We start from the raw sequence: 14398 nt of genomic DNA, 5'->3' as shown, positions 1-14398 counted from the left end.
AAGTTAAATTGCAAACTGGGAGAATAAATATAATAATACTTGACCTACCCGAACTGAATCTTTAACCAGCACCATAACCCCAAAATCAGGTGGGCATAAATAATTTTGCGACCTTGGATTTATAGCATTCATTATTTTGGGGCAGAGTGCGTGTTAGCATTTCAGTGTGGGTAGGTCAAGTATGATTGTGCATCAAAATCATTCACCTTCTACATTAGCTGCCCAACAGATTTTCCACACAGTTTGTCTGGTGCTGTAACATCAACTTCACACAAAACATCCTTATGTTTATTCCAGCGGGATAACTAACCAGTTTTCAGCTTTCAATATTATCCGAAAATAAAAATAAATTATATTAAATCATGATTTTTATGATTATTTATATCCTATTGAGGCGCTGGTCAAGAATCCAACCACATTTTCGTCTGGGGGTTTATATTCCTAACAATATTTGGGTTAGAATGACAGGTAGCATTTGGTTAAGTGAAGTATTATTATTACATTCATTCTTTTATATTTATGCCTTCCTCGCAATTTCAACTTTGGCAAATCGTTTCGTTAGTGTTAAAATAAATGTGGTAGAATTCTAGACCAGTGCCCCTATTGAGCCTATGTCAATTGTTTAATTCTTTTCACATTTACTAATAAAACTTGGAAGAAATTATTCAACTGGACACCAAACTAAAGTCAAACTTCAAATCAAGCCAGACTGGAAAGTATGGCAGATTTTGACGAGATCTTGTGGGTGCACGGCAAAAAAAAAGTCGGGTGGCCGGGTACAACAAATGACAAAAAGTGCATTTGGGTGCAGTTTCTAATATTGGGGTGCATTTCATGATTTCCGATGCACTCCATATTAATGTGCTGTTAATGTGCTGTTTTTTTATTTTGCAGTCCAGATTTTTTCGGGGTGCACTTATAAAACTTGAAAAAACTTTCCACAGTGGCAAATCGACATGTAACCACTAACGGGTGCATCTTTTTAAATTGGTGTGTGACCCAACTTAAAATATTTCCATGACCACTGGTTGAAAAGCCCTAAACTAAACCATTTATATGGTGATGAAGGCATTAAACAACTTAAAAATTACAAACACAATTAGTTTATGTTTGACAATAAATTTAGGAAGAGTTTATTCACGCAAAAACCAGAGTCATAGTTCAAATCGTCATATAATCACTAACAAGTGCAAGCGTAAAGAAATCTTCTTAAACTATTTACCTGACTAACGAACAAATTTAAATCGATTTTCAATTATTAAAATCATGAACACCCAAATCAATAAATAATCAGGTATTGGTGCAAGCATAAAAGAGCATTTCGGTCAAATAGCCAACAGGACTCAAAACCAAAACGTGCACAATGTGCACTTGCGATATGTGCACGGTTCGGTTTGCACATTCCAAGGTGCACATTGTGCACTTGTGATATGTACGCAAACCGAAATGTGCACATTGTGCGCACAATGTGCACTTGCGATATGTGACGATTAAGTGCACATTGTGCACTATCGCTCAATGTGCAACCTACAATGTATCAGTGAACGTTATACAGAAAAATAAATAACTTCATATTAAACAATTTTTCCGATGATGTTTTTGTATGGAAAAGATCAAGTAATACATGTTATCTTTCGTGCCATTCTTTTGATTATGATATATTTTTTATTTGAGTTCCACTTTTATGGATTTCCGATTATATGGAGTGGATTTATTATGCATGTTATTTTTCGATCGATTCTTTTTATAATTCTTTTTTTTTAAATGAGTCCGAATTGTATGGATTTTCGATTATATGGGTTAAATTTACAAATAAGTTAACAACTGGAGGTAACTAAACCTGGAAATTTAGCCTTAAAACCCGTAAAAGTATTTTTAAACGTTTATAATTTTTAAATATTCTGCTTATGTGGGCATGGTTATGACGTCATTGGGTATCGGATTGTGATACTTTTTGTTCACGATATTGGTTATCGGAAAAAATGTCACGTTTTGGGCACCCCAAACCAATTGCATGTTAATAGGACATTTTAAACGTAAGGCAACACTTCTTGTATTTAAAGATCTATGTTTGACCATTTTTAATCTAATTCAACTGCACTATTGCATTTTAATTTTGTTAACTTAGAAAAAAATTAGTTAAAATTAGTCGAACATTGAATAGCGATACGTCTGCTTAGATTGTTTGTGTTTGTTTTTCAATGATCAATGAATCCTAAAAATAGCTTTCGTAATTAGTGGCTCTATCGACCTCGTAATTAGTGGCTCTATCGAATTTAAAAAACTTCAACACAAAAGTTTATTTTATAAAACCAGAAAATTGAAGGCGTCACGGCACACATATAGAACAAAAGCAATTAGGGAACAAAACAATACTCACTTCAGGGCGAAATACCAATCGTAAGATATAAAGTTGGAAATGGTTGAATAGAAAAATTTTAAACGGAAAACTGCAGCAGCAATATTTGCGAAATACTTTAAGCAAGATTATAAACGAAATACTATCGATAGGTAGGTAATATGAAAACGCGACAGAAACAAATTAAATATAACCTCAAATGACAAAGGAAAATGAAATTATAGTAAAGTAAATAAAAAATGAATAAAAAAGGAAAAGCTATCGAAATAAAAAAATTAAAAATCCATACACTAAAGAAAAGTTAAAGACGACCGTAAAAAAATGCTACAGAAACATAAAAAATATATAATGTTAGATTACAGAGAAAAAAATAATTACTGAAAATAAAAAGTAAAGGCATAGGCCTACATTTATGCAACATCCAAAAAGGTAAAGAATGCTGAACTGTTACCGAATCACCGTTTTTTGTAAAATTTTAAGGACCAGAACCGGAACTGAACGGAATAATTTGAAAGAACATAAACCTTAACCGAACCCCAACCTGTAAACAAAAGCGGTTCACTCCAGCATGACGTCACAACTTGTATTTTACAGAGTAAAGTTAACGCCATGTTCGTAATTTTATGACAAAAATATGAATATTGATTAAATAAAACGTTGATTTTTTATTTTTTCCATATATTATCAATCAGTTGCTGTTTTTTTAATACGTCACGTAACTTAGCTTAAATGACTTCACAATTCAAAAATTATTCTTGCCTCTAACCAACGAAATTGCAAACCGTGCTCAAAATGCGTCCGATTCTCTCGGTATCAACCCGACGAATGACAATGCAACACAACGCCATCCAAAACGCAACCGCACACAAAGTTGTCAGCAGCGCTAGAAAAACTGAGACTTCGAAATTCACACAAAGTCCTGTCCCTGAGGGAAAACCAAGTCGGTGGGTAGCTGACCCGAACGGCGATCCCCGCGGACAAACGCATTAGTCCGGAACAAAGGGTCTACAATAATTAAATTTGTGACAATCTGTCTATCTTCTGGTAAGTAAGAAAAGTACAAATCCTATATCTGCCTGTCTGTCTGTTTTTAAGTTCGATAATAATAATCGGCTGCCGGACAAATAGCTCTGAAAACGTAAAATAAAAAATAAAATAAGTTTTCGATTGGCGCGTGTCCAAAAATTTTACTTCGTTATTCGTTTTTCTCTATTAAAAAGTTTAATTTTGAAATGAAATAACAAATTCACTATTATTTTATTTAAGCGATAATAATTGACATTTTAGATTTTTTAAGTGATGTCTAAAAATACTTTTTTCAAAAAAGCGAATAAAAGCGAATAGACTGGGGTAAACATCTAACATCATACTATAACCTTTAAAAACAAAAAAATCTTATGTTCGAATATTTTAACTTATTTTTAATCTATTTTGTTATCTTGAAAATAAAGGCCAAAAAACATTTTTTCACTTTTTGCCATGTTTTGTCAAAGCTATGATCAAAGGCTTTCGCCGACGGTAAATCCCCTTGAATATATTTACTTCCCTGTTTGTTTTGTTCGCTTTGTCCGTGTTTCTTGTTATTTAGAAGAAAAATAGTATAAATAACACAATGTTGGCGTTAAAAAGGCTCACAATTTTTCAAATCCATTTTCACTGAATTTATACTCTTCTAATGTAAGATTGCAATTAAAAAGCAGAAATTCAATACGTTACATAAAAATTTTCAAACTTCCCCAAAACGTCAAATAAATCCGTTTTTTGCAGGGTTGCAAGATGGCTTAAAACGGACAGAAAACGATAAACTGTCTTAATTTTTTGAGTCGGTGGTGGTCAAGTATTATTTTTAAATAATAAATAGAACAATACTTACACATCAAAACACTATTGTTGTGCATTGATGTAATTATTATTACAACGCTGTGGTAGGATTTTAGGACATCGCCAAAATTGTTAAAAAAGTTTGCCAAATCATATAAGAAGGCCTTGGCTTGTCGAGATACAAAAGTTAAAAAATTTTAGGGCCTTGGGGTGCTGGTCTAGAGTCCTACTGTAGCGCACGGCTATTTACCGACTAAGAGATTTTGTGTTTATTGTGCAATTTACGCTGTAACGGCTTATGCCCCAGATTTATTGTTTAATCGCACCAAAGTGTAAATGCTAAATGTGCTGTCCCGCGATTATCTCGGCGGTCAGTAGTTTGATTGTCTGTGGCTGCTTAGGCCGCTGTCCGCTTGTAAATGAGACCTCTTCTCAGTTAACGTGTTGTGCGGTTGACAGCGCTGTGTTGTTAACAGTGTTGATTGTCCGCCTTCTATAGTTTCAACTGGGTGTTTCGCTTATCAGATAATACAATTAATAATCACCAGAGGTATTGTGGTTGGCTAACGAGTTATACGCACGCAACCTTACAACGAGAGTCAGAAGCTTCAACTAAACTAATCACGTGCCCCACACTACCACTTTGTTCAGTAGCGAAACGAATCGTCAAAATTTAAATTATGAGGGAGAAATAAATTTGGGATAATAAACAAAATATGAATACTAGAACTTAACCCAACCCAAACAATTTGCGATGAACAAATAGTTGTGTAATACTAGTTGTGTGGTAGTATTCTAGAGCAGAGCCGGTTGCAAATTCATAAATAAATTGCACATTGTGGAATATTTCCAGCTACATATTGTGGCCTTTGTGGGTAGATAAGTTATGTGACACCCATTCAAGTGAATTGCTGTATATCCAACAAATTTTGTTTCAATAAGTTTATGTAGTAGAGTCATAGCTGGACTTGGGACTCTATTTTTATACAGGACTCGGATTTCGGTTACATTGTGATTAATTGAAAAGTATTTTCAATTGTTCATTGAAGAAATATTTCAAAGTAAAATGCAACATTTTGATAGTCTAGCTATAAATTGTTTGTAAGGTAGCTTCACACCCTTATTTCAAACCGGAACAATTTAAGTAATTTGTTTCCAGGAACAGCAAAGTTGGTGTTTGGCGATCTCTAATGATTCCAATACTGTTTATTTTTTTGTTGATGACTTTGATGGACAATCTTTTTGCATTTGGTACATGGCAAATTCATGGTGTCCAATTACCAGCTACCAACAACACATACCACCCTATCCTTTAGCCGATTTGTGGTTAAGCACTGCTAACTTCGATGTTTGTTTCTATTAATCATTTATAAAAATGTTTCAAACATTCTAACCAAATTTATACATCACAGATGAAAAATCACACATAAAAATGAGCATTTCAAAAAACAGTATTTTTATTTTGTTTTCTCTGAATAACAACTTTTGATTTTAAGTATCTTTTCTTGGCACTAATTTAGAATCCTACCACAGTGTTTGAATTATTAAATCAATGTTTGAGTTAGGCTGCGGGATGCTATTTGGGTTTGGTTGTGTCAAGTATTATATTGATTCTCCCAGTTTAAAATCTGATGACTGGTTTTTGTAACTGTATTTCAGTACTTCAAAAAAGTTGATAGGATTCTATAGCAGTGCCCCTTTCTCTGCAGGCTTTTCGCCATTGTTTGCAACATTTAGCAAACATTTCTTGTTTTACATAACAATAGTTTTGTTCTATAAACAACTTTAAGATACAATTATAGGAGATTTTAGACTTTTTTCAACCGATTTTTCATTCACCTTCAGTATAGCTATTGTATGAAAGTTTATAATAGAAATCTTAATATTCATGTAGTGTTGCATTGATGACTGCTTAACCTTAATTTTATTCATAATAAACCTTTTGTAAATATATTATGTCTTTCCAATGCAGATAATATGTGATTATTTTGAATAGATTAACACCTTTTGCATGAAAATGGCTGCTTCTAAATTGCAGTGTTAGGTTTGCAAGCATGTTGAAATTTTGCAAATTTGTTTAAACTATGAAATGTCTGATAAACATACAAGAAACAAACATTTTGAGGTAAGTCTGCTTTTTTCTATTTCTATTTTAAAGTGTTTTGCTAGAAATAAATGTATTTTTGGAGACATCGGTCACAACCTTTATCAAGTTAATTGTTCGTTGATACTTACTCATTCTTGAGGCAAAATGATAGTTTTTCTTCTAGGTTTTATCATATTATTATAGTTCAACAATTTTAGTATGAAATTGCAATTGATGACAAAATGCAGCGATGTAAATAAAACATTGTTATATAATTGATTCTTTGCCATTAAAATCACCGGGAGTTAAACCATTTGCCTTTTTCGGTATCCGGTTCAGGTCTAGTTTTGGTTCAAAGCAATTCATGAGTTCAAGTTCAGTTGCAGATTAACCATTGTTAGTTTGAAATTGCGTTTAAACTAAGAATTTGGGTCAATAAATGGAGAGAATAATCATTTGAATTGTTACTATAAGTTGCAAGCAACTCATTATTAAAACATCTGAAAAATTAAAACTCAATATTTTTTTATAAATATTTTTTTTTTTCAAATTCTTGTAACTTAACTCTGTGAAATAGAACTTGTAACGTCTTGCTGGAGTGAATCGTTTTTTTATATGTTTGACTCTTTAAAATCTTACAAAAAACGGTTCAGGTTCTGTACAGTTCAAGAAAAAATTGGCTCGAAGCAGGTTTACAAAATTCCAGTTTCGGGTTTGACTCCCTGCTTAAATGTACACAGCTCTTTATAATCTTGATTTTAATTTATGTTTCAGCATGAATCTGATCAACAATCAAGAGCAGGGACTTCCAATCAAGGTAATTTATGATATTTGTTCAAGTGTAGCTAGTTGCTTTAGTTGATTTAATCAGTGATAGCACTTAAAGTTAATTCCCTGCCAACCTTTTTTTTCAAAATACGTTTGGTGCGAACAATTGCAAAACTTAAGCAACTCTGTGATTCACCAATTTATACAACATAAAAAGCTATATTTAACTTGTTAATGTCACTATTGGTCAGGTCTTTTCATTGCATAACTCATGTTATTGAACAAAGTGTGTTTTAAATCAAAAACTGTGTTGTTTGCTTTGTACACAGCTTTAGGGTTAGAGTTTTTTTTAGCACTCTTAGAAAGCTAAAAGTGGAATTTTACAGCATGTTGACACATTTTGTCTTGCACTTAACTCGAACAAAGAAATAACTGCAATTTGCTGACAAAATTTGTCATAATTTTTCTGTAATTTAAAAAAATACTTTCATTGCCCAAAGAATAGATTTTTACTTCTTTCGTGTGAGCGATATGTTATTAAAGAATAGATAAGTTCTAGAAACAGTAGCTTTATTAATATCTGTGTGGGTTGTTCCTGAATTTTACATATCATTCATCGCTGGTTTGTGTTTAGGTCCACATGGGGGTATTGAATTCAATGGAGATCATCTAAGTGAGTTTATGTTTTTACTATTGGAACATTCTATTTGTTGTTGAGGCTTTGTAGCACTGTTTTTTTTTTCAGATTTCTCTAATGCAAATATAGCTGGGAGAGACAACATTTTAACTTACAACTGTATGTATCAAAGTGCATTGTTGTTTTTCATTTTTAATTGATATCTCATGAGTTGAAAACGATATCTTATAATTGGGGCGATTACTTTTTGACTTGTCAAAAAAAGTCAAAATTTTGTCAAAATTTACACGTTAGGTCAAAATTTGTCAAAATTTACACGTTAGGTCAAAATTTGTCAAAATTTACACGTTAGGTCAAAATTTGCCAAAATTTACACGTTAGGTCAAAATTTGTTAAAATTTTTTCAAGTCAAAATCTAATAAAAATGCACATAAATCGTCTAAATTATTTTTAGGTCAAAATTTCCATTTTTGAGGTCTAAAAATAATCGCCCTACTTATAATATAGCTTCTAGGAATTGTATCTTTCAACAGTCATTTTGATGCTTTCACTAATGAAGCTGTATTAGATTACATTAAATTACTTCAAAGTTTGTAATGATTATGTCAAATTACTTCAAAGTTTGTAATGATTAGTCATAAATAAGTATTTTATGAAATCACTCATTAAACAACTGTTTAATCATTTACAAACTTTCTCCATACCTTACAAAACATTGGTTTAAACATAATTGGAAGGCACAATTAGTGATCCATAAGTTTGTTGCTTCTTAAACCATTTGTTTAAAACGAGGCCGGCAACCAACAGCTCGTTAATGTAAATCATCTGGCCCGCCATTCCTTTTTACACATCTAGTATGTTTGCGTTTTGAATTAAAATCAATAGTTTCGATTGACAATTAAATTTATCAAATTTCCCGAAAGTATTTTTGTTACCCCTTTCTATTGTGATCATGGCAGATGCTGTGTTAACTCGAATTTAAACCAAACAAACTCATGTTTTTTATTGAAATGCTAATTAGACCCTTTTTTAAATGCAAAAATCCTAGGCCTGCCATTTAGGTCAAGCCCGCGACTTGGAAAGGTTTGCCGACCCCTGGTTTTAAGCTTGAAACTAAAATATTCATCTAGAATAGAAAGTATTATAAATCTGGTATTTTAGAAAATAGTAATTCAATATACTGCAAGTAAGATACGTGTGTTAAGAACTTGCATACTGTGAAACAACTGTTCTTTCCATTGTTTACAGTTCCAAATGAAGCAAAACCAGATGCAATTGTTCATCAAAGTTTGGCCGACCAACCAGAGCCTTCTTTATTAACTAGAGTTTTACAATTTATTCCCGACAAAAGTATGTTATGTGTATTTTACGCTAAATTTTCTAATCAAATGTTGTTAGGCTCTAACATAATTTTAAAAATGCTTGTTTTTTAGTATGGCAACTAAGCCAAAGAAACAATTTGCGAAAACATGCGCAATTATTATCAGGAATAAGAAATATGCCAATCAAACTTGATCGTGACCAGCCAATTCAGCTGGTGCTTGTTGCATTAACTAAAAATGAACCAAAATCTATCGAACAACTCAATGAAGAAGGGCATTACAGTAAACGAGAAGATTTCCAGCAACTTTTATTACTTGAATCAAAAAGCCTTGGCATCAGTGAAGCGATAGAGCAGGCTTTTAAACAAGCAGAGTCAGATGCAAGACAACATGCCTCTGAAGAAGCCAGACAGGACCACATCGACCGAAACGGCAACAACATTGTGTTTATTGGACAAGCTGGTATTGGCAAAACCACTCTTACTCGCATGATAGTTGAAATGGTTCTACAGCAAAAGCTTTTTCCAAAATGCGAGTACATTTTCTTTGTTTTTTGTCGGGAAATTAACTTTAAAATCAAAACTACACTTCTACAAATGTGCTTAAATGGAACAAATATCAAATTTCGACACAAGCAAACTACAGAAAAGGCTTTATTGGAAACAATTGGGGACGGTGAAAATGTTGTATTTGTATGTGATGGTTTAGACGAAGCAAATACTGATGCTTTCTTCACAGATGAACCATTACCATCAGATGAAATAGCAACAGCTGATGTTCATCTTAAGAGGCTGTTTAAAGCTAAAGTTTGGAAAAAATCCATAAAAGTTTATACTTGTAGGCCTGGTCAATTTCACAATATGACTAAAATGATTCAAACAGCATCAGTCTTAAACCTTCGAGGTATTTCAGCTGCTTCACAAAAGAATATTTGTAAACAAATCTGTGAAACAGCAGAACAGGTTACATTAGTAATGGCTTATTTGGAAAGAAAGAGAGACATTGCTGTTTTGTGTCACGTCCCTGCTCTCTGCATAATCATCATGTATGTCATAAACAAAAATTATGCAGAAGGTAAAGAGCTTGAAATAGAATCCCTCACATATCTTTTTTTCAAAGTTTTGGAATATTTCTGTCAAAGTGAACACATCAGGGAAAAACATGCTCACCTAAGCAAAATTGCTCTTTTGGCATGGAATGGATTTAAAATAGGAGATCTTACTTTCATAGCCAAGAACTTCAGTGATGTAGGCATGGATCAAAGTGATGCAGATGCATTTCTTATGCACTATGTTGATCCAAGGTTTAAAGTTAGCTTAAAAATCCTGGAAGGTTTTAAACGAACAAGCTTCACACATTTGTTACTCCAAGAAAACTTCTCAGCTCTTCACTTGGTGTTTTATTCCACTCTGGATGAATTTATTAACATTTTTCCAAGACTATCTGAAAGTCGATGGGAAGTTGTGTCAAGATTCATGTTTGGATATTTTAACATTGCACTGAACTCAACAGTTAGCTCATTTCTCACTGCATGCAATTGCAATCCCAACCATCAGATATGTGAGGCCAAAAGATCCAAATTAGTTGATTTTGCAGTTCAGTTTATGCAGCAAATTAGTTCAACTGACACAAAAAAGCTTATAACCATCAGTGGCTGGTTGAACGAGCTCAGAGATCCAGAACTCGATAAAAAGATTGCTGAGTACTTGCCGAGTACTTGCCGAGTCAAATCAAATTTCAAGGACGCGTCTTACCATCTGATGTCCCCAGTCTTGTCTATCTGCTCTCAATCAAAGCTGTATCACTTGATATAAGCAGTAACAAAGGTAATTATTCTACAATGTTTTTTGACCCCACTATATTTTACCGTAGCAAAGTATTTTGTCTGAATGTTAACTTTTAAGGTTCAAATGTTTACTTTTTTTGTTAGCTTGAATTTGTGACAGTAAATTTTAGTTTTGTTGAATTGTTTCGCTTTATTTACCTACAGGTGCTTATAAACCAAGTCATTAATGTTACAGGACCCACAATTATTGTAAGTTAATACCAAGCACCATTAGGTTTGACCACAGACGCACATTTTCAGCAGGACTTTGAACCTACAATGTATTTTAATTATGTTTCTTTTAATCAGCAAAAAATGCTACAAAAAGAAAAACTAGGTATTCTAGAATAGTAGGTTTTTATACACTTTATTAATTGTTAAAGTATTATATTATATACTTTATTAATTGTTAAAGTATTACTTTTCATATTCACTGTGCGTAATGCTAAAATCCAATTTATTTTATTAAAAATGGGTAATTGTTTGTTTTACAGGAAAAATTATATCATATTTTCGTACTAAAATATGGACCTACATTTACCGATACCGATATATCGGTAGAAGCCAAATATCGGCCGATATTATTGGTAAACCAATATATCGGCATATCTCTTGTTAAAACCTTTGTGTGGTTGACCTTAAATGACCCTTATCGTAATTGATAGAGGCCTTTTTATTATGAGTTTTGTTAAGAGTCACCTCAACCATAATTATGATTATGATAGTGACATTCTGGTTCGTGGAGATTAAATCTCTTTTACCAAGTTTCCTGCTGGATTTTGTAGGTCTTAGTAAATTATTAATTATTGCAAGTTAAAATTGTTTTTGCCCATATATCACCATATTATGTTTAGGATTCTCACATTTATACTTTTTTAAGTGGAGGTTTATAACATATGTCTATGTTTTCAACAAAACTTGAAGTTTTTATTTTGAAATCGTATTTCAGAATTTAACACATCTGACTTAAACTACATGGTTGTGATTATCATATACACGTAATAATTTTTAAATTAATTTTATTTGTTTTTCGATTAGAACCTGAACATATAAGTGATCCCATGAACTTAGGGATAAAACACTTTCAAGGAAAAGGATTTTCTTTTTTCATGGAATCACTTCGACTGGAAAGTATCAAGGTTAAATTGTATCCAGTGTAACTTTAAAACTATTTATGTATATTGCAGTCATTTTTAACTATATTTTCTTAATTTGCTTTCACACTGATAATTTATATTAATACTAATTACTAAGCCAAGTCCATTGCATCAAAGTTGTTTCGCACTAAGGTTCAGTTTTAATATATATATGTATTTGTTTTATTAAACCCTTATTTAATATTTTTACCATTATTTTCCATTTTTGTTCCCTAAAGTTATTCAACATTGTTAAAATTTTGCAAACTTTACCTTCATTTACAGATTTCAACGCTTGATCTTTCCAATAATGATATTGGTGATGAAGGTGCTTTGATGGTCGCTTATTTTTTGACAAATATTGACAGTCTTAAATTGGCTGGCTGTGGAATAACTACAAAGGGTGCCAAGTACATTGCTAAGGGATTATCAAACACCAAGGTTTATCATAATTTTTTATTTACAATCATAATTTTTTATTTACATTGCAACAAATGCCAAATAAATATCTGCCTTGTATACTCAAATATTATTGACAGCATTTCAAATCTTCTCTACATTTAGGAATAATTTTTCCTAATATTAAGATATATTTTTAATAAATCCCTGCTATCTCGTTTATAACGTTTTAGCTTTCTACGCTTGATCTTACTGGAAACATTATCGGCAAGTCAGGAATAGACGCTTTGTCCAAGTGCAACATTGATCAGCTTGTCTTGACTTCATATGTGATCCATGAAGGCAAAATATCCAAGCATGGTGATGTCGTGATTGAAAATAATGAAACTGATTTAATGGAAAAGCTGGTTGTGAACAAATCTAAGGTAACAAGCGCAATAAATTGCAATCTACCTGAATTTGCATCATTAAACAAAATAACACAATTCATCGAAAACAAACAATACAAAACAACTATATCTAGCAGGATAATCTGTATTACCATAATATGAATAAGAGATAGACCAATATATCTACAAAAAATTTGCCGATATTTACTACAAAAGTAGGATATGTAGTTTTTTTCTGAAAATTAAACAAATTTTCTATTTTATTGTTTAGCCACGTTAACAAGCAAAATAAAAAATTAATAAATATAAGTAAATAAACTGAAATGTGATTAATTAGAATAGTTTTTCAAGTATTTGTATTTTTAACCATGTTCCACATATAAAAAAATCTGTATCGGGTAACTGGCAAAAACGTTAACCATCAGATATCGGTATCGGCCCGAAAAAGTTACATCGGTTGATCTCTATCTTGAGACCAACGACAAAAGAAGTCATACGCAGTCATATCCACGACAGAATAGGATCTAAATTGTATGTGTAAAACCTTTATCTGTCGCAATAAGGCCCAAAAGCCAAAATAACGCCTGAAACTGTAATGAGAGGGTATGGGACAATCGGGGGCCGTCGGTGTGGCATCGTCCGTTGGGTAGCGACGTTAGGGTCTAAAAGTTCGCTTTTGCTGGACGTTAATTGGCTGTTTTCGTTTTTTTTTTATTATTTGTAACGTCATACCTATCACTATTTTATGACGTCATTAACGTCAGACGGGGAAAATGGGGAATTCCCTTAGTTGGAATTCAGGACTCCCCTTTTTTTGATTTCTCGTTACGCCCCTGTTTGGCACCGTATTGTTGCCTCTGCTTGGAGTTAGTGGTGGGTAGCCGGGGCGTATCCAGAAATCCAACGTTAATGACGTCATAACATAGTGACAGATATGGCGTCATAAAACAGCGATTGCAATGACGTCATCAATAATAAAAAAAATCATCAGAAACAGCCCAGTAACGTCCAGCAAAAGCAAACTTTTAGACGCCAAATACACCGTCGCATGTGCGTCACCGACACTCCTGCCAGGCGCTAGCTGCGAAACCGCTTAGTGTGCAATCGTTACCTTCAGGAAAAAAACGAAAACAAGTCCGTGAAATATATGTGATTGATTTTGGTAGATCCATTTACGGGACTACGCTAAATTAAAGGCACGTCTTTCGTCACCTGCAATACTAAACGAAAATCGCTTTTCCCCGGTGTTATTTAATTAGCGCAACATCTGCAAAAACGCCACTTCAATAGTTAATCTAGCTGAGTGTTTTTAACCTTTTTAACACACCTGGCGAGTGAAGGGAGCGCAAATTTGTTTTGGGGGAAAAAGGCATTTTTTTAAATTTCTTGCAAGTTATTATTACATTGCCGAAAATAAAAATAAAAGAAAGGTTGAAAAATATATGTCCAATATTTTTGAATACGTTTTCTGTGTGTCTGCGACGCACTTGGCAGCCTTCCACGGCGCAACGGTAGAGAAGCACTAATCTAGTTAATAGAGAGCATCAAAACGTGAAAAGATAATTCGCGCGAAGCGCGAAAATTTTTCGCACTTCCTTGTGAAAATAGTCAAAAAGTATTTGAAATGGACTCGTGTATAGTTTGTCGAAGAGGCAG

Source organism: Ascidiella aspersa, chromosome 5, assembly GCF_963924565.1.
Source record: "Ascidiella aspersa chromosome 5, kaAscAspe10.2, whole genome shotgun sequence".
Classification (NCBI taxonomy): Eukaryota; Metazoa; Chordata; class Ascidiacea; order Phlebobranchia; family Ascidiidae; genus Ascidiella; species Ascidiella aspersa.
The sequence above is the reverse complement of the archived record's forward strand: the minus strand, read 5'-3'. Positions refer to the sequence as shown.